This window comes from Prionailurus bengalensis, chromosome B3, assembly GCF_016509475.1.
Source record: "Prionailurus bengalensis isolate Pbe53 chromosome B3, Fcat_Pben_1.1_paternal_pri, whole genome shotgun sequence".
NCBI classification, from domain to species: Eukaryota; Metazoa; Chordata; class Mammalia; order Carnivora; family Felidae; genus Prionailurus; species Prionailurus bengalensis.
The window spans coordinates 11,452,665-11,465,681 of NC_057355.1; positions in this window are offsets into that span (position 1 = coordinate 11,452,665).

The following is a 13,017-nucleotide window of genomic DNA, read 5'->3' on the forward strand; positions in this document are numbered from 1 at the left end:
ATTTTGAAAATGCATCTCAGCTTCATCAACCTCAAGGTAGCAAATTTTGGAATAGTAAGTTTTCGTGGTGCCGGAAACAATACCAAGATTCACCATCATTGCCCTTCATTGGCAGGGGAGCTGTGAGCTAGGTGCTAGACTTTGCAGAGAGGCAGCTGTCTCCTTTGAGCACAGATTGCACAGGGTCTGGCATGTCCAGGCCCAAGGCCCCTAGCACTTCAATGCAAACTTCCCTGCAGGTATAAGAAAGCCCTAACACCCCTTTGATTCAAGCAAGACAGTGGATGTTCAATAAAGGTTTTTATACTTCAAAGGGAAGCTACCCCATCTCCTAAAAAGTGAGCTGATGTCTCCGAATTGGGGGATCAAGTAAGTGCAAATGATCATTTTAAAATCTTATAGAATCCATTCTGAGAAAATAAGGGCGATGCACATAGTTATAAATGCTCAGCATTTAGTCAATAGAATACTATACAGCCACTAATAATTAGGTCCATGAAACCAAATTATAATTATGATATTATGGCAAAATTTTTAAATTAAATACTACATTGTATCTAGGGCTTAACTATAGATATATATTTTTTAAAATTCTGTGCCCAAGAAGCACCTGAAAGAAAACACTGCAAAACGTAGGCATTGGCTGTATTTGCAGTATAGCACACTTCAAAATTTGTTGTTTCATAAGTATGCACAAAATTCATAATGAAAAATGAGCCTTTTAAAAATTAAAATTAACAATTTAAAAGGCATAATGTTGGCAAGAGTAAAAAAAAGAAAAGATATTTTACTCTAATTACAGTCATGCTAAAACACCTACGTGTTAAAAAAAATAAAGAATTCAGTGCATTAATAGTGATTGCTTTTATTGAGACTTAGGGCAGTTGAGAAGGGGGGTGGTGTTTATCTGGTTGCCGAATTTTTTCAGTGTGATTTAGAATGAAACAAATGTAAAATGTAATGGGGACGTAAATGTTCCTGGGAGTAGATTTGCAGTTTATTTAAAATAAAATGTCAACAACAGCTTGCTCCTTGGCATCTCTCACTGAAGAGCTTGGAGACCACATCCTGGCCTCTCTCAGTCATCCCCATGCCTGAGCCTGTGCTCCCACATGGGGTCAGCATGAACAGGAAGCTCATTGTTCTTCGCACTTGGATGGAAGCCCAGTGGAGGAGCATGCCTTACTTTTAAGAGCTTCAGGAGTGGTCACAAGCCCGTCAGCCAGAATCCTGTCACCTGACTCAGAGGCCAGCCTAGGTCCCTAGCAGCCCCACTCCCATGGCCATTAGCCAACATGGCTTTGTGCCCATCAGCTATGCAACATACCAACTTCATGTGATAAGTGACTACATATCTGGGGCTCAGGAAAAGTGCAGAAAATAGAAAAGATTGCTTTTATTTACTTATTTAAAATTTTTTAATGTTTGAGACACAGAGAAAGACAGAGCATGAGAAGGCCAGGGGCCGAGAGAGGAGACACAGAATCTGAAACAGGCTCCAGTCTCTAAGCTGTCAGCACAGAGCCCGACACGGGGCTCGAACCCACAAGCCATGAGATCATGACCTGAGCCGAAGTCAGATGCTTAACTGACTGAACCACACAGGTGCCCCCAAAAAGACTACTTTTAATCAACCATGCCAAAGTAGGCCCTCCTGTATTTAGCAGTCAAGACCCCATCTGATGACTCTTTGTAGGGCTTTTCTCAAATACAAAAGGTTCTTTCACCATAAGTCCTAAAGGTCTAGGAATTTTGCCAGTAATCTTGGGAAAATTGAATTCCTTCTCATGTTATGAGCTCCACAGAGATGTTAAGGTGTCTTCTGGCCAGTCTTTAGATAACTTTCTCTAATGGCTCACAATGCCACATGGCAAATAATTTATTGAAAGTATGCATGAGGACAAGGAATTCATTAATTCTTTCTTTCATGCTCTCAAATTCTCCTTAAGTGACTTCTGTGTGCAAACAGCATGCGAGATGCTGTAGATAAAGTGCTGTATAAGACACAGTAGCCATCCTCAAAGAGGCCAAAGTCTAGATTAGAGACAACAGGAAAGAGGGAGGTTCGACAGGTGACAAAGACCTCTATGAGGTCAACATAAGGAATAAGAACAGAGGGCTGGGGGACAGAAGAATTCCTGGAGGAAATGATGTCTAAGCTGAGAAGGGAAGCATGGGTAGCAGTTAACCTGGCAAAGGGAGGGCAAGTTGGGGAGTGGTAGGGGGAAGAACTTTCTAGAAAGAACAGCAGGGTCAAAGGCCTAGAAGGACAAGAATGTGATCTGTTCATGAGACTTTTAAGTAGAACAGCATGACAGCAAAGCCGAGTTCAAGAGCAAAGTGATAAAAGACAGCTCAGGAAGTAAACAGAGGGGGGCAGGGGTCATAAAAGCTTTCTAAGCCATGTTGTCATGGTAGCATGTTTCAAAGCTGCTTGCCTCCTCCACCTGCTACTCCTAGGAGTGGGGGAGGAAGGGAGAGGATGTTGGTCAAATCCCAGGACACATCTGGGTCAATATAACTGGTATGGAGCCTTGTTTGTAAATACAAGGATCTTGAAATGGTCCAGCCTGTTGGCTCGTTGTCTTGGGCTTGACTGCTTGCCATTCTGCTCCTTGGAATCTTTTTTGGAATCTTCCCTTTTCTCTTGGGTTCATTTTTTCTTAGAGCAACTGGTATCTAAGGGGTGCCTGGAACTGTCTCCTATTCTAGAAGGTCTGTGCCCTGCAGAGACCAAGTGTGAAGTAGGGTGGAACCCAAGGAAAAGGAGGCAACCCCCAGACCCTTATACCTGTCTACTATCTGGTCAGGGAGCTTTGGCTGGTTGCCTGCCCTCACATGAGAGCTACAAATGTTCGCTCACCAGGTAACACAAAAACTGGATGCGTAGAAGGCAGCTAAGAGAGTTAGTGTAGCAACTGTGTGTAATTTGAATATACCCAAGTGGAAGGATTGCTTAGTCCTTTCTTGGAGAGGGATTGTGACAATGAGATAATACTAGACTCTACCTCAGATTAGATGCTTAGTAAATGCATTCTTCTTCTCAACCCCCTTCACCACTGAGCTCTAAAATTCACAAAAATATGGCCAATTAATGTCTGCTTTGGAAATTAGCTCCAATCCACAAGAGGAGCCCTAAAGAGAATAACAGATGTGAATATTTTAGGGGGGAAACAGATAATTGTACCTTAACAATTAAGAGGCATTTTTTTTAAAAAAAAAAATTTTTTTTTCAACATTTATTTGTGGGACAGAGAGAGACAGAGCATGAATGGGGGAGGGGCAGAGAGAGAGGGAGACACAGAATCGGAAACAGGCTCCAGGCTCTGAGCCATCAGCCCAGAGCCTGACGCGGGGCTCGAACTCACGGACCGCGAGATCGTGACCTGGCTGAAGTCGGACGCTTAACCGACTGCGCCACCCAGGCGCCCCAAGAGGCATTTTTTTGTTAGGCCTTGTGCCAAAGGCTTGCAAACCATGCAAATACTTTTCCTTTGGGAAGCTGTCAGTCCGATGGTGAGAGAAATCCACACAAATGACGTGACTGGTGACTTGAAATACATGTACATAAAGAGCCAAGAAATGTAACAACTTGAAGATCCCCCCCTCCCTCCCAGGTGGGAAAGTTATAGAAGGCTTCATGGAGGAAGGGGCTTTTGAGGGAGGGATAGGGTTTGGATTTCAGGGTAAAGGGAACAGAGTGAGCCAATATAGGGAGGAAGGAAATGGAAAAGAGAAAGTAGTTGTGTTGGATTGCTCAAGAGATACATCAAATGTTAGAACCAAAGAAGGTCAGTTGGAAAGGCCCATTGGGATCAAGTGACAGCAGGACTACAGGGCCAGCCTTTCATGCCTCTCCATCCTGCTCCAGTGGGGGCATCTGAGGACACTGTAGCAGGACTGGATGTGGTGGGTGAATGTGGTCTCAAATAAATACTTATGGCCATTGTATAAATTTGCATTTTTGGTGTCCTGTGATGGAGTGCCAGGCCAGACCTCCCACCAAGTACATTCAAAGAGCAATTGTCCTATTTCCATCCTTGGTTGCTACACACCTGGCCCCCTCTCTCCTCATTGCATTCCAGAAAACTGCTGCCACACTCCCCAGGCATGAGGACCCATGCCATTGACCCATCCCAGGCAATGTGGCCAAAGACACAATTAAGATCCAGGACTCAGAACTGCAGCACACCTGCAACAGAGCAGGCCTGGGGATGACTAATTACAAAAGGCAGCCGAACTCCTGGCCTCTGCTTGGCAGAATCAGGGTAACAGCTGTGGCAAAGCAGCACCTGCTTCTTTTCTGCATCTTCTGCATGCTCTCCACACCCCCTGCTGCTGAGAAGGGAGCAAAGTACCCCATGCATGCCTCCATGAACAAGTCCTGTTCCAAATATTGTTTTTCTCAAAGAACTTTTCATTCCACCATGTTTACATGTCTCCGTGTTCACTGCTTTTGCATCTTAACTAGCCTGTGGCCAATAGCAGTCATATTCACACATTTAAGTAACATTCGAGTATCTCCCCCTCCCACAGACCCAAACAGTCTTGACTGTCATATCTTCCCCCGTCATTCCTTTTCATGCCTGTATTCCATATGGTAAAAGGAAGGCCCTCCACCAGGAGTGGTGATTGACAATTAAAATTATGAGATAGATTTCCAACTGAATGCCTTGTTAAACACATGTGATCAACACCATATAAAATGACACACTGCTGCTAAGGAAACATTGGCCCCACAGGGATGATTCCAGGGAGAAACTCTGTGACCAAATCTCCAACATAACCAATAAGGAGGCACCCACTTTTAAAAATCAGCCGATGAAACCTAACAAGAAGTAGGATGCTGAAGAAAATCAATATTAGCAGATTTAAGCTGTGCTCACAAACGACTCAGATGTTTTTCTTAAGCCCTGATTTCTGAAGAGGTGTTAACTTGAAAGTGAATTATATAAAAAAGAATACTTCCTTCTGATAGAAACAATGATAGTTAAGGTCTCAGGTGAGTCAATAAAGTGTTATACATAGGTAATTAAACTGAAGAACACTACTACCAAACCATAGCACTCTCTGTTCTACAACACGGTTCTCTTCCCTACTTCTGTTTTCTGGATGCCCTCCACATGTGTCTACCTATCAAATCCTACTTCATTATCGAGACTCAGAACAGGTACCTCCTTCCTCCATGAAGCCTTCCTTACAACCTCAGACAAAAGAAAACGCTCTCCTCTTATGCTCCTGGAACTTTTTTGAGATATGGTTTCAGGAGTACAAAATAATGATGCAATACTTGTATATATTACAAAATGATCATAGTAAGTCTAGTTAGCATCCGTCATCAGTCACAATTTTTCTTGTGATAGGAACTTTTAAGATCTACTCTTAGCAACTTTCAAACTTATAATACAATATTAATTCTAGTTCCCATGCTGTACATTCTGTTTTCCAAAGAGAAGTCCTTTCATTAAAGTGTTTTAATTGAAAAGCAAATGACTGATGTTAAACCAAACAAAATAAATAATAAATGGAACTTTGAGAAAGTGATTGAGTACCTGACCCATAATTGGGTGCAGGAAAGGGCTAATGGAATTTAAACCTGAAAAAACAAAAAATAAGATATTTTTCTTTTCTATAGTATTCCATTGTATGGCTAGGCCATACTTTAATCAGCCTCCAATTACTGAATGCTTTCTAGCATTTTTTTTTAATGTTTATTTTTGAGGAACAGAGAGATGGAGTGAGAGCAGGAGAGGAACAGAGAGAGGAGATGACACAGAATCTGAAGCAGGCTCCTGGCTCTGAGCTGACAGCACAGAGCCCGACACAGGGCTTGAACTCACAGACCACAAGATTATGACATAAGCTGAAGTCAGATGCTTAACCCACTCAGCCAGCCAAGCACCCCTGCCTTCCTGCACTTTTTAATTGAGAATGTAAATATACTATCAATTTTATGGGATTATTACTTTAGAATAAACTATTGAAGACAACTTGACCCACAAATGGGCATATGTGTTTTTAAGAATTTAAACAAATTGATACTTCCATGTGAGAATTCTAATGTTTCTCAAAATAGAAAACAAAAGCAAAAATTCTACCTATTAGCTATATGCAACTCAAGTGAGTACGCTCAAGTTTCTATTTACAGTTAGTTTTGTTATTGAAAGTTTGATTGGTTTCATCCAATTCATTTTCTGCCTGCAGGCTCAGCCTCTCCTCCACTGGACCCTTGAATCCTCTCTTCACCTTTTCCAGCCTGCTCAGTGTGGAAGGGGTCTCCCTTGCCCTCTGGCTATTGGTTGGGTTCAGCCAATGAGAGAGACCTTTAGAAAACCCCAAGAGGTGCTGGTAGAGGGAGAAGGAAGCAGCTCAGCACATATACTCCCCTGGCATCCTCCCTAGTACCTTGTCAGTAGCTGCATTTGTCTACCAAAGACCCTCACCCTTCAGACTTTGAGGGGCAAGGAATATGCAAATAGCAGCTCTCCATTCTTGCAAGTTCCTGGGTGGGGGAGGTTGCTGTACCTTGTTGGAATCCCTTAACCCAACCCACACCTCTGCGGAGTTCCAACCTCAAACACCTCTGCTCACCCTTCTGAGTGTTCCACCTGTTGCTTGATAGCCTTGGACTGACATGGTAATTGGTACCAGGGTCTGGGTGGCAACACTTAACCATCAGAGACATTGTGGACACAATTTCTAAAATTAGCGGAGATGTCTTTTATGAAAATGGAAGTATTTTGACCCATGAAACCTGTGACATTAACTGATTTGATTATGGGGCCCCTAGAAATAAAATAGATGGGCTGAGCTCAGGTGTACTTGATATTCTGGCTTTCGTTGGCAAAATCCTAATGTAAGTCACTATCATGACTTTCTATGGCCTTTTGTCCATTTGTAAGTCATAAGCTGGTTCACAGACACAGTAGGCTGCATGCTTTGAGGAAGGACTCCGCAATGCAGCCACAGGTATATACTGCAAATATACCTCCAGACCTTCCCTAGAGGGGCCTACATGTATTTAGAGGATAGATGTACCTTAGGGAAAGAATATTCAGGTATTTCAAAAATTATAAAATTCTACCTTTGGATATCAAGCCCTGGAGAGTGAATTGCCACCATGCTCTACAGTTTGAGTAGTAACTTATGGAAGATAGAGGGATTTGGGGATTGATTCACCTCTCAGTCTAGAGGAACCCATCATGATTTACTTGTCCAGTTTCAGCATGTAGAAGGCCACCACCAAAGACTTATGACACAGGGGTGGTAGTTCTTACTACAGCCCTATGTAACTAGGCTGTACAGAACCCAAATAGATGTGGAGAATAGTTGTTGTACCTTATCACAAACTTAAAAATGATCACATTGGGGTGCCTCGGTAGCTCAGTCAGTTAAGTGTCTGACTTCAGCTAAGGTCATGATCTCACTGAGTTCAAGCCCCACATCAAGCTCTGAGCCTGAGGCTCCTTCAGATTCTCTGTCTCCTGCTCTCTCCCCACTCTCCCCTGCTCATGTTCTCTCTCTCAAAAATAAACATTTTAAAAAATGATCACAAACTGGGGCACCTTAGTGTCTCAGTTCATTAAGGATCCAACTTCGGATCAGGTCATAATCTCATGGTTCATGGGTTTGAGCCCCACATTGGGCTCTGTGCTAACAGCTCAAAGCCTGGAGCCTGCTTCAGATTCTGTGTCTCCCTCTCTCTATGCCCCTCCCCACTCATACTCAGTCTCCCTCTCAAAAATAAACATTAAAAAAATGTTTTGAAAACTGATCACAAATTTTACCTTTGGTTCCAAATGTGGTAAATTACTGAGAAATACCACAGTCTCTGGCCATGGGTTTGCAGCAGCCTGGAAAATGCCATTTCTCCAATTTCCATTGATAATTAGAATGGTTTGCCTTCACATGTCTTATCTCAAGATCATGTTAATTCTTTATGTAATACTCTAATCTTCAGGGACCTTCAGGACTTTGATATTCTACATAACATCATGGTAGGCCATTGCCTTGGTGATCGCATAGTAATTGTACACAAGGAAACCTGCCCATCGTGAACTGGATGGTGCATGATTCACCAAATGATAGAGTTAGACACAGCATCCATTATTAAATGTAAATGATCTAATATGAGCCTGGGCTCAAGTAGGTACAGAAGGCCCAAGAAAATGTCATGAGTATGTAGCTCACTAGTCCCAAGGCACCTCTTCCTAATACTTCCCTTTTTCTTTTACCCATGCTGATTGCCTTATTGGGAATTCCTGATCACTAATTAGCAGAAGAGAAAAGATAGGAGCAAAGTTTAAGGATGGGTCTGCAGGATATACAGCTCAACTGGAGGGTGGCTTTGAAAGAGTCATGAAGGACAGACTTTGGATAGTATATATGACTGCCTAATTTGTGTAGAAAAGACAAAAGTGAGGCTCCAGATGAAGTCCTTAGTGGTAGTTAAACCTGGGTCGCTCACTGGGAACATGGGACTATCAAGATTGGAAAACTGGTGATAAGAAACTGTAGACTAGAGATGTGTGGACAGATTTCTCAGAATGGGCACAGAGAAGATACAATCTCTTACAAAAATGCCCGCCAGAAGGCACCCAGTACAGAGTAGGCTCTTAATAATCACTTAAAGTATGGATATCAGTCATCCTCTTTCCCCAGAAACCCCAGTGCTTGCTCAATGGGATCATGTTCAAAGTAGCCATGGAGGCAGGGTTGGAGGATGGACTCAAAATCAAGGACTTCCCTTCATGAGACTCATTTAGTTCCTGCTACTATTGAGTGCCCTACCTGCCACTAGCAAGCTGTGCTCAATATGGCCCTAAGCCCTGGGTATAACAGAGCCACCTGGGATGAGTTGATTACATTGGTCCTTACATTATGAAAAGGAAAGCAATTTGACCTCACCAGGATAAAGGTTCTGTACATTCTATCAATGGATTTGCTTTCTCGTCTGTAGTACTTTGGCTAGGACCATGATTGATACCTTATCAACTACCACAGTATCCCAAATAACCTCTCCAAAAAAGCAATTATTTTATGGTAAAAGAATACATCGATGGGTTCAAACCCAGGAAATTACAAATGTGTCCCATTACCCAGAGGCAGCAGGCTTGATAAAATGGTAAAGGCTTTAGTTGCAGAGCCAGTGGGGAAACCACATTCAGCAATGTTGGGAGCTGCCTTATAAGATGTGTAGTATATTCCTTAAATCAGCAGTCAATATGTGGGGCCACTCTAATTGCCAGAATGCATGGGTCTGGGAAGTAAAATGTGAAAGTGAACTTGTTGCTCTCCCTGTTTTATCTAACGATTCAATGAAGAAACTGCTTTCCTCTGCTAGGACCTTGGGTTTGAGTGAATTGGCATTGCTAGTGCCCCACATAAAAAAGCTTCCACCAGGGATCACCAACCTATTTCAATGAAATAACACCTGACACTAAACTCTGGCCATTTTTAATTCCTCATACCACCAAACTAGTAAGTAGAGAAGGAGTCATTCTACTGACTGGAGTGATTGATCAAATTACCCAGGGGAAATTGGGTTGCTTCTATGCAATAGGAGTGAGTGGGACTATCTCTGGGAGGCAGGGATTCACTGTATTGGTGCGAAGTTGCAGCAATACACAAAGAACTTGATCTTGTGAAAATGACAGTGGGCATAATTTCGATACAATGAAATCCCACCCACCCTAGCGAGAGGTAAGGGGAACATGGAAGGGGTGGTGAAAAAGAAAGTTATGGTTATTAACTTAGGACTCTTGGCCAGTTACAGAAGCAGGAGCTGGAATAGCTGCTATATATTATGTACAGTCCTTGGTCCCCCATGTTTCACCCCTTGTAATCTCAATTTAGAACACCTGAGGTTTCATGTAGTAATACAATCCCAGTCTATTCAGTTGAGATCATTTCTTTTAATGCCTATTAATCTTCTTTAGTTTCTTCTCCTAATACTTCTGTTCTACAGATATTGATTCCCTAGCTCTATTCTTGAGGTTTCTTCCTATTTTCACTTTTAATTCCCACCTCTGACTTTTGGTTTTGTGTTCTGCGAGGATGATGTTTGTTGGCCTGATTTATAATATGGTTTTCTTAAGTATCCATTGTGATGTTTATTCTATTTTGTCTTGCAGAAATTATGATTTCCAAGATCTCTTTCATTTTTAGGATTATCCTTCCCCATAGCAGTCCTCTTAGGTGATATCCTCTCCAATCTCATGGGAAATATAAATTTAATGCTTTTGCATTCTTTCTCATTTTCTGGCCACTCAAGCTTGATTCACCTCTTCAAACTGCTGGTTTTTGTTTGTTCACTTTACAAAGAAAATTGAGATAGGTGGTTTGGGTTCATATTAGAATCACTTGAGGAGAAGGGGCCAAGATGGTGGAGCAGCGTGGAAATTCTCTGCTTCTCTCATCGCTAGAAAATTGATCCGAGGATTAACACAATAGTCTGTGTAACTTGAGCCACACAACTCAGCATGTATGCAGCATGAAGAGATGAACTGGGGGAGAGAGAAGCCGTGGAGGGTAGGGAGCAGTATTTGCTGAGAGGACAGAGAAAGGAGGGAGAGTACAGGAAAAGCACTCACCACCCCCAATAAAGTAGCTTGAAAGAAAGAATGGAAACACCCACAAGTGACTGAATGAAGAAGGGAGAAAGGAGAGAGGTTTTCAGTACTATTAGGACTCTATAAACAGGTCAGAGCAGCATCGGAAATTCCACAGCCCAATACTTGGTAGCGCTCTGGTGGGATGAGCAAATCCTCAGGAGCTTGCAGCGAGGTCCAAGGGGATCATGGGCCAAACAGGGAGAAACAGTTCCCCTGCTACTTCACTAGGAGGTCATCTGGTAGAGGCCTTATGGCCTCCCCATAGGAAAAGTTCCCAGCAGACCCCAGAGAACACAATTGCTTTTATCAGAAGAAAAACACCACAGTGTCATGAAACCTGGCACTGGTTGGGTGCTGTGATTTACCATAATCCCTGAACTGCTGCTGCTACAGGATCACAGGAACTTATTCTGAGGAAAGCCAGCACCCAGACACAACCTCTGAGCCTCTGCAGCAGTGCCATCACAGGAACATTCCAGGTTGCCCAATTTATTGAAGAAGGGCATTATATCATAATTAAGGGGTCTATCCACAAAGAAGATCCAACAATTGTAAACATTTATGCTCCCAACATGAGGCAACCCAAATCTATAAATCAAACATAAAGAAACTCATTGATAATAATGCAATAGTAGGGGACTTCAGCACCCACTTACAGCTGTGGACAAATCATCTAAACAGAAAAGTCAACAAAAAAGCAATGGCTTTGAATGACACACTGGACTGGGTGGACTTAACATATATTTAGACTATTTCATCCTAAAACAGAATACATTATTCTTCTCGAGTGCACAGAGAACATTCTCCAGAATAGATCACATACTTGGGACACAAATCAACCCTCAACAAGTTCAAGAAGATCGAGATCATACTGTACATATTTTCAGACTACAGTGCTATGAAACTAGATCACAAGAAAAAAATTGGAACGACAACAAATACTTGGGGATTAAAGAACATCCTACTAAAGAATGAATGGGTTAACCAAGAAATTAAAGAGGAAATTAAGTACATGGAAGCCAATGAAAATAACACCACAGTCCAAAACCTCTGGGATGCAACAAAAGCAGTCATAAGAAGGAAGTATATAGCAATCCAGGCCTTTCTAAAGAAGAAAGGGGGCACCTGGGTGGCTCAGTCGGTTGAGCGTCTGACTTCAGCTCAAGTAATGATCTCTCTGTCCCTGAGTTCAAGCCCCGCGTTGGGCTCTGTGCTGACAGCTCAGAGCCTGGAGCCTGTTTCGGATTCTGTGTCTCCCTCTCTCTCTGCCCCTCCACCACTCATGCTCTGTCTCTCTGTCAAAAATAAATCAACATTTAAAAAAAAAAAAAAAAAGGAAGAAAGGTCTCAGATACACAACCTAACTTTACAGTTTAAAAGCTGGACAAGAACAGTAAATAAAACCTAAAAACAGCAGAAGATGGGAAATAATAAAGATTAGAGCAGAAATCAATGTTATCAAAATAAAAAAAAGCAAGGAAAAAGAAAAAGAAATGGTAGAACAGATCAATGAAAGCAGGAGCTGGTTCTTTGAAAGAATTAGCAAAATTGATAAACCCCTAGCCAGTTTGATCAAAAAGAAAAAGGACCCAAATAAATAAAATCAAGAATGGAAGAGGAGAGATCACAACCAAGACTGCAGAAAAACAATAAGAGAATATTATGAGCAATTATATACCAATAAATTGGGCAACCTGGAAGAAATCAACAGATTCCTAGAAACGTATAAACTCCCAAAACAAACAGGACTAAATGGAAAATTTGAACAGACCTATAACCAATAAAGAAATTGATTTACTTATGAAAAACCTCCCAGAAAACCAGAGTCCAGCACTGGATGGCTTTCCAGGGGAATTATGCCAAACATTTAGAGAATTAACTCCTTTTCTTTTGAAGCTGTTCCAAAAAATAGGAATGGAAGGAAAACTTCCAAACTCTATGAAGCCAGCATTACCTTGATTCCAAAACCAAAGACGCCACTGAAAAGGAAAGCTATAGACCAATTTCCTTGATGAACGTGAATGTTTAATATCACTAATCACAATGATCAAGGAAATGCAAATCAAAACCACAGTAAGACATCACCTGACACCTGTCAAAATGGCTCATGTCAAAAAGACAATAACTAGAATAAGAAAAACAGAGAGGGAGGCAAATGATAAAAGACTTTTAAATACAGAGAAGAACTGAAGGGTGCTGGAGGGCAGGTAGGTGGGGTGATGGGTTAAATGGTGATGAACATTAAGGAGGGCACTTGTTAGGATGAGCAGTGGGTGTCATATGTAAGATGAATCACTGAGTTCTACTCCTGAAGCCAAGACTAAACTGTATGTTAACTAATTTGAAGTTAAAAAGAAAAGAAAAAAACAACAAGTGTTGGTGAGGATATGGAGAAAAGGGAACC